The sequence below is a fragment of the Nicotiana sylvestris genome, chromosome 12 (genome assembly GCF_000393655.2).
Source record: "Nicotiana sylvestris chromosome 12, ASM39365v2, whole genome shotgun sequence".
Lineage (NCBI taxonomy): Eukaryota > Viridiplantae > Streptophyta > Magnoliopsida > Solanales > Solanaceae > Nicotiana > Nicotiana sylvestris.
The window spans coordinates 47,533,920-47,552,306 of NC_091068.1; the positions used below are offsets into that span (position 1 = coordinate 47,533,920).

Genomic DNA, 18,387 nt, shown 5'->3' on the forward strand with positions numbered 1-18,387 from the left:
TGCTTTGATACCAAACACCTATGGCCCTAGGGCGATAGTTGAAAGGATATTGGGTACGATTAAATACTTGTAGAATTAGTAATGGATCAATATGGAATCTATCAACTCTTGGTAATGAGTTTAAGCTCCATGTTGTCATGAATTATAACGACCAAATTAAGACCTTGGCTAGGGAAATTGAACGAAAGAAGAAATGCGTTTCTTAGGTCATTCAATGGTCGATTATATTTGACATGAACACATAGTTGGTCGCCGATTAGGATTTGACAGTTGAATCATATCCTAGGGTGATCCAGAGCTATAAGGACAGAAGGAATTACTACATATTCTTCTACTGGTTCTTGAGAGTAAATTGTATACTTCATACTATCCGGTCGTTAAGGAGTGTTGCTAGATGCCACCCTTGATTAGTATATTGATGTGATCAATTTACTATCGATTTAGTATTGAACCTATGGGGTCGCACACTTACGAGTGTTCTGATCTTTGCTAAAGGATTAATTAACTTATTATTTGATAATTAAATTAAGGAATTTAATTAGTCAAATAGATTTAGTTATTATCCAAATGAAATATTATTATATTTTTGCTAGCACAGAGGATATAATTAATATCATGAACAAATTGAAGTTTCTATTTGGAATAAAAATTAAATTATATCTCTTGGTTGAAATATATATGTGATATATATAACAAATATTTATTTATATAAAATATTAATGGAAGTCTTTGATTGAATCCAGTTTTGAATTGGATTAGCAAAGTAAACGTCCATAAAAGGACTCGCCGGCAACGTGATATCCTTTTAAGAATGAGATGTTATTTTCTATAGTAAAATACCAACAAGGATTTTAGAATCCAAATTGGAATTGAATATGCAAAGTCTAATTTTTCGGTAGCCACAATCCCATTTGAATGGGATTCGTTTTTTTTTTTTTTTGAAAGAAAAGTACAATTTAGAATTGGACAACATCTTCACGTCGGCTATCAAATTCAAAGAATGAGATTAGTAGTTTATGTATAAGGTCAAAAGGATTTGTTGGCTACTTTATCCTATTATGAATAGGATTTGTATTTTACAATATAATATTATAAGAATCCAATTTTAATTTTTGATCCTCAACGGTCTTCACGTGTTTCTTAACATAAATTAATAATTTGGTATATATATATATATATATAGATATCGTACTTCACCCAAAAGAAAAAGGTGAACAAGTGATATAATTTTTAAGAAGGCACAAAAAAACCAAGAAATATTCTTGACAAGAAAACTTAGTTTCTTGTTCTTTCTATTTTAGTTGAAGTTTTTGAGAAACATTTCAACAAAATATTTCGTTTAATTTGTTCGCGGGTTTCATTGATCAAAGAATTGATAGCAAGGATCGGTCTCGGTGTGGATACGCATAGAGTCTTCGCACTATCGAAGAAATTTTCAAACGAGACACTCTTTACTAGGTACGTCTTAGATCCGATCTTTGGCATGTAAATAAATTTTAAACACGAAAAGATCTTCCTAGGATTGTTATTGTCTTCCGCTGCGTATTACAAACACCTATACACAATCCTACAGTGGTATCAGAGTCGTGGTTTATTGTGTCTAAAATATATTTACGAAATATTTTAATATTATATTTGAATAGTTCAAACCATAATACATGTGTCTTATGCAATAGTCAAATCGTTTGAATGTTGCTATTATTTTGTTGTGGATAAATTATGCATTCATATAACTATTGAGATAGTTCATAACTTGAATTTGAAATTTTGTATTAGATACAATGGGAATCTTTAATAGGTTACATGATTCTATGGTTATTTTTAATTGTTATTAGTTCATGAGATGTTAATTAATAACAATATTCTAGCATGAATTCTTTTATGTAATATATATAAGATAAACATGTTAGAGGATGTTGAATTTCGTTTTTATGTCATGTGCTTGTTCATTACATAATTTTGAATTATTTATTATATGTGATGTAAATTAATTTAGGACTAAGCACGTAGACAACTTGAACTAAATTCACATGCTATAAAAGATTTGATCTTCATGTTATTAAAAATTGTTTTAGTAACAATTCTCTCTTATTAAAAATTTGAGTTCTTGAATAATAAAATTTAAGATATTTTATTATAGAGTTATCCATCAAAGTAAATAATTTTACTTACTTCTTGTTTATAAGGAGCGGCCTGACAACCACGAGACTTATAGTTCGAGAATATGTTATAATTATTTATTTGCAATAGATGTATGAATTGAAAGAATTATTCAATTTTACACTAGACGCCTGGACTACCCGGGGGAGTATAAAATTTAATAAGTTCTTTGCTATCATGATGGTTCAACTCAATTATGCCAATAGGATCGACCTGGATACCAGGGGACTATTTGACATAGAGCTATTTAAGGAAGTTGTATAGGGATACAATTGGTAAGAGTACCTACCTTTAAAATATATGTGAGAAACGACTTGACTTCCAAGGGGCTCATACATATTGTTAAAAGATTTCTTTACTCCACTAACAGAAATAAAGATTTCGTAAACTATAATGAGGGTAAATAGTTTAAAATAATTAGTAAAAATATCATATAGATAAAAGTCCATGTCTTTATGATATATGCAAATATTTTCTTATATTATTGCCTTTTCTTTTCTATATTTTAGATTTCTCAATATGTCTGCTATATCACTACGTGGAATACTTGAGACCAACAAGTTGGTAGGACCAAACTTTGATGATTGGTACAGAAATTTGAGAATTGTTCTCATGCATAAAAAACTTATTCATGTGATCGATAAGCCTGCCAAGGAAGTCCTAGATGAAAATGATGATGATGCCACCAAGATTTATCAGAAATACTTGAAAGAATGTCTTACTACCAAATGCATCATTCTCGCTTCTATGAATTCTGAACTACAAAGGAAACATCAGGATATGGATCCAACTGCAATCATTGAACAACTTAAGAAGATGTTTGGTACACAAAGCAGGACAGCTAGATACCAGCTATCTAAGACTTTATTTGGATCCAAATTGACTGGAAACTCTCCAGTTGGACCCTATGTTAATCGTATGATTGATCTTATTGAAGAACTTGAGAAGTTGGGGTGCAAACTGGGTAAAGAGCTTTCTCAAGATTTGATCTTGCAGTCACTATCAGAATCCTTTTCACAATTTGTTATTAATTTTAATATGAATAAAATGGATTGTGATCTTCATGAGATGCTCAACATGCTGATTGATTATGAGAATCAACTTGCATCTGAGAAGAAGAAAGGAACCGTCATGTTGGTTGGAAACTCTTCTAAGAAGAAGGGTAAGAATAAAATTAAACCCAAGAAGAAACCTATTGCACCTAAGGGTGGTGTGACCAAACCCAAAGGCAAAAAAGGCAAAGCCGACCAATATAACGCTGAGTGTTTCCACTGTAAGAAGATAGGACATTGGAAGAGAAACTGCCCGGAGTATCTTGCAACTCTAAATGATAAGAAACAAGGTAAGACTCAACTGAAAAATGATTTCAAAGTTTCTTTAACTACTACTGATGTTTCATTGTGGGTATTAGATACTGGCAGTGGTTATAACATCTGCACTATGTTGCAGGGGTTCCAAATAAGTAGAAGGTTGAAGAAAGGAGAAATTAATCTACAAGTTGGAAATGGTGCAAAAGTTGCGGCCATAGCTGTAGGATCAATTTCTTTAATAATGCCTACGGGAAAAGTACTTATGTTGGATGATTGTTAGTTCCTAAAGTTGTTTTGAACATAATTTCAGCTTCTATGTTAGATAAACGTGGTTTTCACATAAATATAGGCAATGGTACTTGCTCTATTTATTATGGTGATAATTTATATGTGAATGGCTATCTCCAACTTGATGTTTATGTCTTACCTAATATGAATGTTAATTCAATTATGCATGTTTCAAGTCTTAAGAAAAAAAGAGATGATCAAGTAAATCATACATTCCTTTGGCATTGTAGGTTTGGTCATATTGGAGAGAAAAGAATTAACAAGTTGTACAAGGAAGGGTACCTTGACAAATATGATTTTGAATCATATCTAACTTGTGAATCTTGTCTCAAAGGAAAAATGATCAAATCTCCATTTACTGGAAGTGGAGAAAGAGCTACTGAATTATTGGGACTAATTCATACAGATGTTTGTGGGCCCATAAAAATTCAAGCTAGAGGAGGATATTCTTACTTCATCACTTTCACTAATGATATGTCAAGATATGGATTTGTGTATTTATGAAACATAAGTCTGAATCTTTTGAAATGTTCAAAAGGTTCCGTAGTGAAGTGGAGAAGCAAACTTGTAAAAGTATCAAAATACTAAGGTCTGATAGAGGAGGAGAATATCTTAGTAAAGATTTTACCAGATATCTTAAAGAGAATGGGATTCTCTCACAGTGGACACCTCCAGGAACACCACAACACAATGGTGTGTCTGAAAGGAGAAATCGAACCTTATTAGATATGGTGAGATCTATGATGGAGTTCACTGATCTTTCAATACATTTATGGGGATATGCTTTGGAAGCAGCAACATACTTACTTAATAAAGTTCCCACTAAGTCAGTCTCTACAACACCATATGAGATATGGAAAGGATATAAGCCTAACCTTAAACATATTAAAGTTTGGGGTTGTCCAGCTTATGTTAAGAGACTCTTGTCTGATAAACTTGACTCAAGATCTGATAAATGTAGGTTCATTGGGTACCCCAAGAAAACAATGGGATATTATTTCTATCACCCTTCTGACCATAAAGTGTTTGTGTCCAGAGGAGCAACCTTTTTGGAAAAGGAATTTCTTTTAGAAGGAAATTATAATGGAGAAATAGAACTTGATGAAGTTCAAGAAACTAATGAATCAACACAATGTAAAGATCATGAGACCCAAGTTGAAGAACCTTTATTGAATGTTTTGAAATTGCCAAGGAAGTTGTCATCTTCAACGGTTGAAGTTCAAGAACTAAATGAAGTTCAAGAACAGGTTAATGAACCAGTTCTAAACCAAATTGAACAACAACCAAATTCAGCACAAGGTGAACAGGTTGTACAAGTACCTCTTAGAAGGTCTACACGAGAACGTCATGTACCAACTAGATTAAATTTAATGGTACAAGATGATGTATCAAATGAGGTTGATCATAATAATTATAACCCTAAGACCTATGAAGAGGCTATACAAAGTTCTGATTATGAGAAGTGGCAAAAGGCCATGAAATCTGAAATAGAATCTATGGAGGAAAATAAAGTATGAACTTTAGTTGAACCTTCAAAGGATATAAAACCTATAGGATGTACATGGATTTTTAAGAAAAAGATTGGAGCAGACGGAAAGGTGGAGACCTACAAAGCCCGTCTTGTTACCAAGGGATATCGTCAGAAAGAAGGAGTCAACTATGAAGAGACTTTCTCTCCCGTGGCAATGCTCAAATCTATTCGGATTTTGCTTGCTATAGCAGCATACTATGATTATAAAATATGGCAAATGGATGTGAAAACAGCTTTCCTTAATGGTGATCTAGAAAAGGATGTGTACATGACACAACTTGAAGATTTCACATCTTCATCTGATCATAATAAAATGTGTAAGCTACAAAGATCTATTTATGGACTAAAGCAAGCTTCTCGAAGTTGGAATATTCGTTTTAACAAGACAATTGAAAAGTTCAATTTTGTTAGATGTGAAGAAGAAGCCTGTGTGTACAAAAGGGTTAGTGGGAGCACAATTATATTCTTAGTGTTGTATGTTGATGATATATTACTCATAAGGAATGACATATCGGCATTGCAAAGTACCAAGATTTGGCTATCTGAACAGTTCTCCATGAAAGACTTGGGAGAAGCAGCTTATATATTAGGAATAAAGATCTATAGAGATATATCTAGGAAGCTTCTTGGACTTTCCCAGTCTTTGTACATTGATACCATATTAAAGAGATATAACACGGATAATTCCAAAAGAGGCTATCTACCGATAGGCACTGGAATTACTCTCAGTAGGGAGGATTGTCCTAAAACACCTGAAGAGAGAGAACGTATGAGTAGGATCCCATATGCTAGTGCAGTGGGAGCTATCATGTATACCATGACATGTACACGCCCTGATGTGGGTTATGCACTTGGAGTGACTAGCCAATATCAAGCAAATCCTGGTGAGGAACATTAGAAGGTGGTGAAGACATTCTTAAGTACTTAAGAAGGACTAAAGACCAATTCCTCATCTATGGAGATTCTGAGTTGAAACTTGAAGGTTACACTGATGCAAGTTTCTCTTCAGATAGATATGATAGCAAATCTACTTCTGGTTATGTATTCACCTTAAATGGTGGTGCGGTGAGTTGGAAAAGTTCCAAACAAGCTACAGTAGCTGATTCAGTAACTGAAGCAGAATACATAGCAGCTAGTGAAGCTGCTAAGGAAGTTGTATGGATGAAAAAGTTCTTAACTGAACTTGGTGTGGTTCCTACAATAGAAGGTGCGGTTCCATTGTTGTGTGGCAATACTGGAGCCATTGCTCAAGCAAAAGAACCAAGATCACACCAAAAATCCAAACACGTTCTGTGAAGGTATCACTTGATAAGAGAGATCATTGAACGTGGAGACGTCGAGATTCAAAAAGTTGATGGAAAAGAAAATGCTGCAGACCCATTCACTAAAGTTCTAGGCTCAAAGTAGTTTGACAAGCACAAGTGAAAATTGGGAATGAAGTACAAGAGCGATTGGCTCTAGTGCAAGTGGGAGAATGTTAGGGATATAGTAAATATGCCCTAGATCCAATATCATATTTGATGATTTGAACATATTTTTGTGAATATTATTTGATATGAAATATATATATATGGCACCTGATATTCTTTTATCATAGTTATTAATTAATTATTTGATTAATTTGATAAGGTCCTTGATTAAATTTTGAGATTTGTCATCGTGATAGAGATCATGATAATGAGAGCAAAGTCTCTTATAATTTAATCTAGATTTGTTCTTGATCGTAGGATTATTAACTTGGACATTAGTAATCTGGTTAGATCAATATTTATGTGATCGTCTTTATGGGATAAAGATTAGTTGATCTCATTAACTAAATCACATAGATAGATTATGCATATACAGATATGATCATTGAATCGACTCATTGGATAAATCCTAATGGTTAGAATTACCATAAACTGTCAATAGGATATTCTCTTAAAGAATGTGATATAAGTGTTTCCTTTGACGTGAGATCGTCATAGTAATTGACAAGTTATTTATTGTGCTTTGATACCAGACACCTATGGTCCTAGGGCGATAGTTGAAAGGATATTGGGTACGATTAAATACTTGTAGAATTAGTGATGGATCAAGATGGAATCTATCAACTCTTGGTAATGAGTTTAAGCTCTATGTTGTCATAAATTATAAATGACCAAATTAAGATCTTGTCACGACCCAAACCAATGGGCCGTGACGGGCACCCGATACCTTACTTAACCGAGTACCAACATAACGTATTTGTCATATCATAATATTATGGGCAAATAGACTAGAAAGGTCGTCATGAGATAACAAAAATAAAATATAAGGGAATACTAAATATTGGACAACCTGACATGACATGAAAACTTATACATGTGACATACGTGCCTATAAAACCAAAGTGATAACTCATACACTGAACATAGGCCGATAAGGCCATATGATTTTCATATACATAACATATGTCTACAAGCCTCTAAGAGTACATAAAATCATAAAGGTCGAGACAGGGCCCCACCATGTCAATCAATATATATCTAAAGCATACTGAACAAATAGGCAACTCCGGAGCAAGTGGAGTGCACCAACACCTCCGCTGAGCTGATAGCCTACTAGGAGGAATGTCAACCTATCAATTGGGACCTGCAGGCATGAAACGCAGCGTCCCCAGGCAAAAGGGACGTCAGTACCAATAAAGTACCGAGTATGTAAAGCAGGAAAGCATAAACAAGAATAGTACTATAAAGAGAGATAGAGGAGATACAACCTGTAACATCTGCGTGCCTCTGTGGGCTACTGACATGAAATGCGTAATACATATATATATACATAAACTTTTAAAAATATACGTGTCTATAGGCATCATCATCATCATCATCATCATATCGTACCCGGCCTCAAAGAGGACTCGGTAAAAACGTACCCGGCCATCATAAGGCTCGGTAGAATCGTACCCGGCCACGTGGAGCTCGGTAAATCCAACTGATCAGTGGTTACACAATATATATCGTACCCGACCTACTATAGTGCGGCTCGGTAGAGTAAAATAGATATTATATATAATGCATGCTAAACTCATGGAATCACGTTCTAAACCTTTTGGAGTGACTTAAGGTCGTTGCACTTTCGATTAACATTATGGACATCATACCATCAATATGAGTTTCTATAGGATTCAAGGATCATAAATACTTGCTTAGAATAACTTTATAAGGAAAGAACAACATGGGCAACCTTAGTTTCTAGGAGTAGATCTGTTACGAAATAGTGTATTCATTTCACTTTAGATCATGCCAAAAGAAAGAGGGAAGTGCCTTAACATACCTTAACCATGGTGAGTCCTTAATACATCTTAAGCAACTCTTCAAACAACTCAACTCAATCTACCATTGCATAAGGAGATTCAAAATTAGTGTTGAATAAAGGCTAAGTTTGCAACTTAAACTTGTAGCTCATTTATATAAATCCGGGCAGCATCTCCCCAGTAGCAAGAGCCTCCTCCAATACCATATACCAACAAGAATTACCAGAGAAATCCATCAATACTAATTATCAATAACAAGACACCATAAACTACAACAAGTCATAACTATTTTACGACGAGCGACAAGCTCCAATTGGAATTCGTATATCCCTTATCATCCCTTATAGACTTTTTACTTTAAATTAATAGTATCATTAACATGATAATGAAGTCATTCATCAATAATTCAACCTTATACCATATATCCATAACAAAGAAAATGATCCACAACTCCAATTATTCTTAATTAGCAACTTTATTCACTAGTTCATGTCTAGTTCATCCATTTAACTCAACCGATGTCAATATAACCTTAAGCACTTGTTGGAACACGATATAATTACCTCCTACAGTAGATGCAAGTCGAAATCTATATTATATTTAGCTTACAACAGCCCAACACACCCCAATCAATTCATACCAAAAACAACGACTATAGTAGTGTCCAACACCCCGAAAATATTACAAAGAATGACTAATCCATTATTTCACAAATATGTGGTGTTTCTTCAAACCATTAATCCTCCAAAAATTCCATTAAATATCAGCAAAAGATACAGCCCAAAAGCTACACGAAATAGCCCACAAAACAGTCCATTACAAATCAAATAACTCGAACTCACGGCTTCCGATCACCTTCCCGTGAGTTCTAAATATTATGAAATGAATTAATCAACCTTACTTGATATTTAAGAGCTTAAAACCAGAAATTAAGAATTTTCTTAACTATTAAATACCTTCCAACACTCAAACTATAAAGAAAAAGAAAGGTTATATAGCAATACTTACGTCGTGGGGATCGTTCTTGTGTTATTGCTTCGTGATTTCGTGCCCGGGATGATGGTATTATTTGAAACCCTTGTAGAGAGCTTAAGGATGATGTTAGGGGTATTATTTGGTCGTGCTCTCTGAAAATATGCAGAAAGAGACGAGATAAAGGAGATAATCTCCATTTTGTTGAAAAGTCAAAAGGTGCTACTTGGCACCCTATAATTGGCTCGTCTTCCAATGCTTATAACTTTTTATCCGGGTGTAATATGAGAAAACGGTTAAGAGTGTTGGAAACTACATTCCAAGACCTTCAATTTGATATATAATATGTCCCAAAAAGACCTCATATAGCACACGAAATTTATTACTCAAAAAGCTTCATTACAAGACAAATCCTTAGTCGGTTTTTTCGCAACTTAAATCCGATTTTTCTCAAACTTTATACTACATATACAAACATCATATATAGTTATATCATGGCTTTAAACTCATTTAAATCATGATTAACAAGTCTCATATTTATCTTAACTTGCGTAACACTTCGGCAAACCTTTCTTGTCCTTGTAGAAGTATTTCATCCTTTTTGAGTTTACATTAGATAATCCTATAATGATAGTAACATCTGAAGTACGGGGTGTAACAACATGTACCCTTGTAAACATTTATCCTTGAATATTAACTCTCAAAGGATTGCAAAAAAAAAATGGGATGTAACACCGTTAAATCACTTTATATACTTTCCAAGAGGATCTCATTTCTGAGCTTACATCAACGGACTTACGACGTACTTTCCCGTACAAAAATGTGGGTTGTAACATTATTCCCCCCTTTAGAACATTCGTCCTCGAATGTTGACTGATGCGCTTCTCATTATCATACCATATGGCTCTTATGAATACTTTAATATTGTCCTTTGCCATCTAGGCAATTGTTCTATGAAGAAATCCAAAAACTAGAGCATTCCCCCTTTTAGACCTATTCTCACATCGCGACTTATGGCCGGAGTTCTTCCAATCTCGTAACTTCGACTACCTTCTATGATGAGTCCTATATGACTATGTCCTTTTATGCACGACTCTTCTCTTTTTTTTCCTCCAGCTTTTTTCCAATCTCTTGGCTTCACATTGTGAATACATATATAGAACTAAGACATGATGTCCCTCTAGGCATATATAGGTATACTTAAGCTCTTCGCTTGGTACTTTGCTGAATGTACGACTATTAATATATTTCATTTTATAGCCTTGGTATTATTACTGAGGTGAGCTACACAACTCTAGGTTACTTTCTCATTGCTTGTCCCATAACCTACCGGCGCAACCCTGCCACATTAGGAACATATAATCGACCTCAATATCTTAGTACTCCATCTCACCCTGCCACATTAGGAACATATAATCAACCTTGATATCTGAGGACTCCATCTCCTGTAATCTCAAATAGTGTCTTCTCCTTTTGAGGGGTTGTATCTCTTTAATGATCTAGCACATGATCTTCATATTGGCATTCCTTCACTTCAGTTACTAAAGATGGGGTTTCCATGTCCTAAGTAGTAACTTTGGTACCACCTGCATCTAGTAACCGAATTCCAAGATTAGCTGGCAAATGAAGCTCGCAAGCTATCTCACTCTTCTATGCCTTTAAATATGATAGGCTAAACATAGATCTACGATTGAGGGCGTTGACTACTACATTCGCTTTCCCTGGATGATATAAAGTATAAACGTCATAGTCTTTCACTAACTCCAACCATCGCCTCGGATGTAATACATTGTCACTAAGGCTCGCGTCTCATCAGGGAACATCTGAAGTGATATTCTTGATGCACTTAGGGATGATACTATACTTCAATAACTGCATTTTCATAACATCCCAACGTATTAATCTTATGGGGGCATTCTAATACCGTGCCATCCATAAAATCTCTTTTCTTTAAATCATTACTCAATCGAAGGCCCAAACGTTATTCTCTTAACAATCACAATTACACCCTTATTATACTACCAGGGCAGTATTCCATCTCTTCTAATTGCTCATGTTCTTATACTTCTCTAAGTTCATTCAAAGTGTACCGAGCTTTCTATAGCTCATGGAAATCATCAGACCTCTTGTTTTGACGGGTTTAATCCTGAGACCTTGCCTATTATTGCCATCTTCTCACTTATATTTACCATACTTACCTTTAAATCTCGCACCGTATATTCTATCAATTTCATAACCTCCCTTCTACATTAGTGGAATTCACATCCATACCTTAAAACTCTACTATAATACTTGTAACCCTGGTGCATACACAATCTGGTGGGAGCTTCGCATTAACGTCTTATGAGGATGGTACTCTTCTAATTTGTTTATCGTAGAGCTTTTATAGAATATGATTGTTGTACTATCTCTTTTATACCTCTACTATTAAAAGTATTCCTGCTATGGTTTGAGTCACGATTTCTATAATCATCTGGGTCTAACAATCGGACTCGTGATGTAACTTTCGAGCTTCCTCTTCCTTATCAGCCTTTAATTAAGCTTAGGCTATCTTACAATCTTCAGCTTATGGTATTAGCTATTACATTAGCCCTTCATGGACTCTATGTAGCATCCATGAGATAATCTTTTAACAATTCAAGCCTTTATAGGTGCGTGGACTTAATTCTTTCTTTTAACTTATACTAGAGTCTCCTATAGCTATATGAATGTCAACATATATGCTGCATGGATATAAATCTGAAGTCTTAAGTGCATTCACAACGTAATTAACTCTGGATCATTGATTGAATAATTCCTTTCGTGCCTTCTCAGCGTTCTTTAAATGTAAGCAATCACTTTTCCTGGTCGTTTTGCCACTTGTTGCATGAATACTTGGCTTATTTTATTTCCCACCAATACTTGAATTTCCTATAACTCATTTGATCTCAAATATCACTTTTGACTTCCCGTTCATTAGTCACGATAGGTGCCACTTTCGTATTGAGTGCATACAATGTTGTAGTGGAACTGTTGTTACCCAACCATATCTTCTTTATGTCATTATGCTAAAGTTGAAGCCTTCTTCCTTATTTCCTCAGCTAGTATTTCTTTGTAGTACTTAAGGAGACCTTCTGGATCTTGTAAAGTTACGATCTTTTTATACTATATACCTGAAGGAATTTTCGATATTCTTACTCGCCTACAAACATCCTTAGTTACATACCTTCGTGCCCTTGTACTCGTTGTGTTAATTCTAAACTCAGATTTTGATTATCTCCTTAGTGGCGCTCTCCATTATTTCCGTAACACTTATACAATACCTTTAAATACTCCAACTCCTATCTGAACATTTCTCAAGGTTACGACATCATATCTGCAAGACTGAATTTGCTAGATTAGGATTCACTACGTTTATCTTGCATGATCTGCTGATTTGCTTATAACCTCTTGTATAGCCATAACTTGGCTCTTCCTAAATCAACTACAAACTACTCGTTGGTCCATTCTCATAGCTATATTCTGTGTAATCTCTCTTTAGTTAATTACTTTGTCTTAAGTTACCTCTCACACTGACTCCTTATGTATCAAGAGTTCATTTGTACTTTTTTATCAACCATCGGGTGTGCAACCCTTACTGCTTCTCTCCGGTATCATGCTTGCATAATGTTCTGGAGTCATATCATATCTATAGGATCTGAATAGATGCAATCTCATTCCTTTCACCCTTTTTTCCGCATTCCTCATTTACTATTCCATAGTTACCTCTTCATTTTATCATTTTTTTCACATCTTCACTAACATCTTACTCGCCTTGCGGTAACCTCTCTATACCGGGGATAATTGAATTTATTACGCATAAGGGTGATACTTAGTGTAACTGACACACTTACTCCCTTAGGCTTAACTCTGCTCCACGTGCTTGCTTTGGGAAGCATCTTCCTGAATGAACCTTAAAGGTTATTATTTTGTTGTCCATTCTATTATTGTCGGAATGCTATCTCTGAAATTCTCATGATATCAACTATTATAAAATCCTTCAGTCCCTAATTCATGTTCAGTTTATCTTGTTCACCAGCCCATACTGATTTTTATTACTCTGGGGTCTAACCTTTCCTCCTTGTAATCACGCTGAAGTCACCAACTCACTTCTCGAAATAAGGATATGACTTTATGGTTTATACTCTTTTATTGCCTCAAGGACTATCACCTCTTGTATTTTCCTTCACTTGACTATAGACTCTATCATCGTGTCATATTTTGATTTACTGTTATCACCCATATATCACATCTTACTCATAATGCTTCATTTACTCTCTTCTTATTCTCCGGATAATACTTTTTGTCTATCACTTTATTCTGAAAATTCTAACAAAAAGTTCTTTCCCTTTTTGCTCCCCTAGCTTCATCTTACTGGCTCTTTGGGATGCCTAACATTCTCCTATTTTGTTTTTACTTAGGGCTAGAGTCATACTAAGGTAAATATTTGTCCCTTTTAGGATCTCACTGCCTATCTTCTGAAATTTCTGAATATTCCAGTATTTATATTTGATTGTACTACTCTAGAGTTCACCATTTGGGTATCTCATAAGGATATCTATTACCACATTTGCACCATCTTTCAGAAACATTAGTTAATGATAACAATCCATCCATAATTTTTGGGTTACTCAAACCCGAACTGAATCTTGATATCACATTCTTCTCTTAAACTATATTTGTTAGCTCCCATATGGCATAACTCAGATGGGTGTGGTCAATTGTATATATCTCCATAATATTGAAGGTAACACCAATACTTACATTTCTCTGCCTGAATTGTAAATACTGATAATCTTCATTAACTAGGTACCTCGTACCCTTCAGCATCTTGCTTGTTTTACTTGGTGAAACTTGTGTCTACTTTTCGATTTTCTTATTCCTTTTTACCATACAAGTGGATAGATATTCTTGTCTTAGGGATCCTTATCAAGAGTTTTACACATCTAAATACACATATGATCTGCTGAAGACCTCATATTTAGTCATCATAAGCATGATGCAAAATCGGGTTCCTCTGACTCAACTCTTTCGCATCAAAATTCAACCTCTTACCAACTATCTTTCTGGATGTAAGTATCACTGTATTATGAATAAAACAAAATTTAGGAGTTTGAATTCTTATAACAGAGATCTAGCACACGATCTAGAACAAGAAGAAAGAGTGACAATCCTAAATGCCCTGTAGCCTCATGCTTATAAGTGTGGTGCACAACACACCTATAAACAAGACTCTACTAGACACGGCTTGTAGACTTCCTAGGACAGAACTGCTCTGATACCACTTTTGTCACGACCCAAACCAATGGGCCGTGACGGGCACCCGATACCTTACTTAACCGAGTACCAACATAACGTATCTGTCATATCGTAATATCATGGGCAAATAGCCTAGAAAGGTCGTCATGAGATAACAAAAATAAAATATAAGGGAATACTAAATATTGGACGACCTGACATGACATGAAAACTTATACATGTGACATACGTGCCTATAAAACCAAAGTGATAACTCATACACTGAACATAGGCCGATAAGGCCATATGATTTTCATATACATAACATATGTCTACAAGCCTCTAAGATTACATAAAATCATAAAGGTCGAGATAGGGCCCTACCATGTCAATCAATATATATCTAAAGCATACTGACCAAATAGGCAACTCCGGAGCAAGTGGAGTGCACCAACACCTCCGCTGAGCTGATAGCCTACTAGGAGGAATGTCAACCTATCAATTGGGACCTGCAGGCATGAAACGCAGGTCCCCAGGCAAAAGGGACGTCAGTACCAATAAAGTACCGAGTATGTAAAGCAGGAAAGCATAAACAAGAATAGTAATATAAAGAGAGATAGAGGAGATACAACCTGTAACATCTGCGTGCCTCTGTGGGCTACTGACATGAAATGCGTAATACATATATATATACATAAACTTTTAAAAATATATGCGTCTGTAGGCATCATCATCATCATCATCATATCGTACCCGACCTCAAAGAGGACTAAGTAAAAACGTACCCGGCCATCATAAGGCTCGGTAGAATCGTACTCGGCCATGTGAAGCTCGGTAAATCCAACTGATCAGTGGTTACACAATATATATCGTACCCGGCCTACTATAGTGCGGCTCGGTAGAGTAAAATAGATATTATATATAATGCATGTTAAACTCATGGAATCACGTTCTAAACCTTTTGGAGTGACTTAAGGTCGTTGCACCTTCAATTAACATTGTGGAAATCATACCATCAATATGAGTTTCTATAGGATTCAAGGATCATACATACTTGCTTAGAATAACTTTATAAGGAAAGAACAACATGGGCAACCTTAGTTTCTAGGAGTAGATCTGTTACGAAATAGTGTATTCATTTCACTTTAGATCATGCCAAAAGAAAGAGGGAAGTGCCTTAACATACCTTAACCATGGTGAGTCCTTAATACATCTTAAGCAACTCTTCAAACAACTCAACTCAATCTACCATTGCATAAGGAGATTCAAAATTAGTGTTGAATAAAGGCTAAGTTTGCAACTTAAACTTGTAGCTCATTTATATAAATCCGGGAAGCATCTCCCCAGTAACAAGAGCCTCCTCCAATACCATATACCAACAAGAATTACCAGAGAAATCCATCAATACAGATTATTAATAACAAGACACCATAAAACTACAACAAGTCATAACTATTTTACGACGAGCGACAAGCTCCAATTGGAATTCGTATATCCCTTATCATCCCTTATAGACTTTTTACTTTAAATTAATAGTATCATTAACATGATAATGAAGTCATTCATCAATAATTCCAACCTTATACCATATATCCATAACAAAGAAAATGATCCACAACTCCAATTATTCTTAATTAGCAACTTTATTCACTAGTTCATGTCTAGTTCATCCATTTAACTCAACCGATGTCAATATAACCTTAAGCACTTGTTGGAAAACAATATAATTACCTCCTACAGTAGATGCAAGTCGAAATCTATATTATATTTAGCTTACAACAGCCCAACACACCCCAATCAATTCATACCAAAAACAACGACTATAGTAGTGTCCAACACCCCGAAAATATTACAAAGAATGACTAATCCATTATTTCACAAATATGTGGTGTTTCTTCAAAACATTCATCCTCCAAAAACTCCATTAAATATCAGCAAAAGATACAGCCCAAAAGCTACACGAAATAGCCCACAAAACAGTCCATTACAAATCAAATAACTCGAACTCACGGCTTCCGATCACCTTCCCGTGAGTTCTAAATATTATGAAATGAATTAATCAACCTTACTTGATCTATAAGAGCTTAAAACCAGAAATTAAGAATTTTCTTAACTATTAAATACCTTCCAACACTCAAACTATAAAGAAAAAGAAAGGTTATATAGCAATACTTACGTCGTGGGGATCGTTCTTGTGTTATTGCTTCGTGATTTCGTGCCCGGGATGATGGTATTATTTGAAACCCTTGTAGAGAGCTTAAGGGTGATGTTAGGGGTATTATTTGGCCGTTCTCTCTGGAAATATACAGAAAGAGACGAGATAAAGGAGATAATCTCCATTTTGTTGAAAAGTCAAAAGGTGCTACTTGGCACCCTATAATTGGCTCGTCTTCCAATGCCTATAACTTTTTATCCGGGTGTCGTATGAGCAAAAGGTTAAGAGCGTTGGAAACTACATTCCAAGACCTTCAATTTGATATATAAATGTCCCAAAAAGACCTCATATAGCACACGAAATGTATTACTCAAAAAGCTTCATTACAAGACAAATCCTTAGTCGGTTTTTTCGCAACTTAAATCCGATTTTTCTCAAACTTTATACTTCATATACAAACATCATATATAGTCATATTATGGATTTAAATTCATTTAAATCATGATTAACAAGTCTCATATTTATCTTAACTTGCGTAACACTTCGGCAAACCTTTCTTGTCCTTGTAGAAGGATTTCATCCTTTTTGAGTTTACATTAGATAATCCTATAATGATAGTAACATCTGAAGTACGGGGCGTAACAACATGTACCCTTGTAAACATTTATCCTTGAATATTAACTCTCAAAGGCTTGCAAAAAAAATGGGATGTAACACCATTAAATCACTTTATATACTTTCCAAGAGGATCTCATTTCTGAGCTTACATCAACGGACTTACGACGTACTTTCCCGTACAAAAATATGGGTTGTAACAGACCTTGACCAGGGCAATTGAATGAAAGAAGAAATGAGTTTCTTAGGTCATTCAATGGTCGATTATATTTGACATGAACACATAGTTGGTCGCCTATTAGGATTTGACAGTTGAACCATATCCTAGGGTGATCCAGAGCTATAAGGACAGAAGGAATTACTACATATTTCTTCTACTGGTTCTTGAGAGTAAATTGTATACTTCATACTATCCGGTCGTTAAGGAGTGTTGCTAGACGCCACCCTTGATTAGTATATTGATGTGATCAATTTACTACCGGTTTAGTATTGAACCTATGGGGTCGCATACTTACGAGTGTTCTGATCTTTGCTAAAAGATTAATTAACTTATTATTTGATAATTAAATTAAGGAATTTAATTAGTCAAATAGATTTAGTTATTATCCAAATGAAATATTATTATATTATTTGCTAGCACAGAGGATATAATTAATATTGTGAACAAATTGAAGTTTCTATTTGGAATAAAAATTAAATTATATCTCTTGGTTGAAGTATATATGTGATATATATAACAAATATTTATTTATATAAAATATTAATGGAAGTCTTTGATTGAATCCAATTTCGAATTGGATTAGCAAAGTAAACGTCCATAAAAGGA

General features: G+C 34.8%; 1 long non-coding RNA gene across 1 annotated transcript; it reads right to left on the reverse strand.

Moving 5' to 3' along the window:
- Window positions 1-7,614: 7,614 nt before the first annotated feature.
- LOC138884281 (uncharacterized) lies at window positions 7,615-17,071 on the reverse strand. The gene is made up of 5 exons (XR_011404448.1): window positions 16,968-17,071; window positions 15,978-16,036; window positions 15,210-15,300; window positions 8,584-8,642; window positions 7,615-7,902 (listed from the first exon to the last, which is right to left on the reverse strand). It is a non-coding gene; the product is annotated as an uncharacterized lncRNA (long non-coding RNA).
- Between the last annotated feature and the right edge of the window lie 1,316 nt (window positions 17,072-18,387).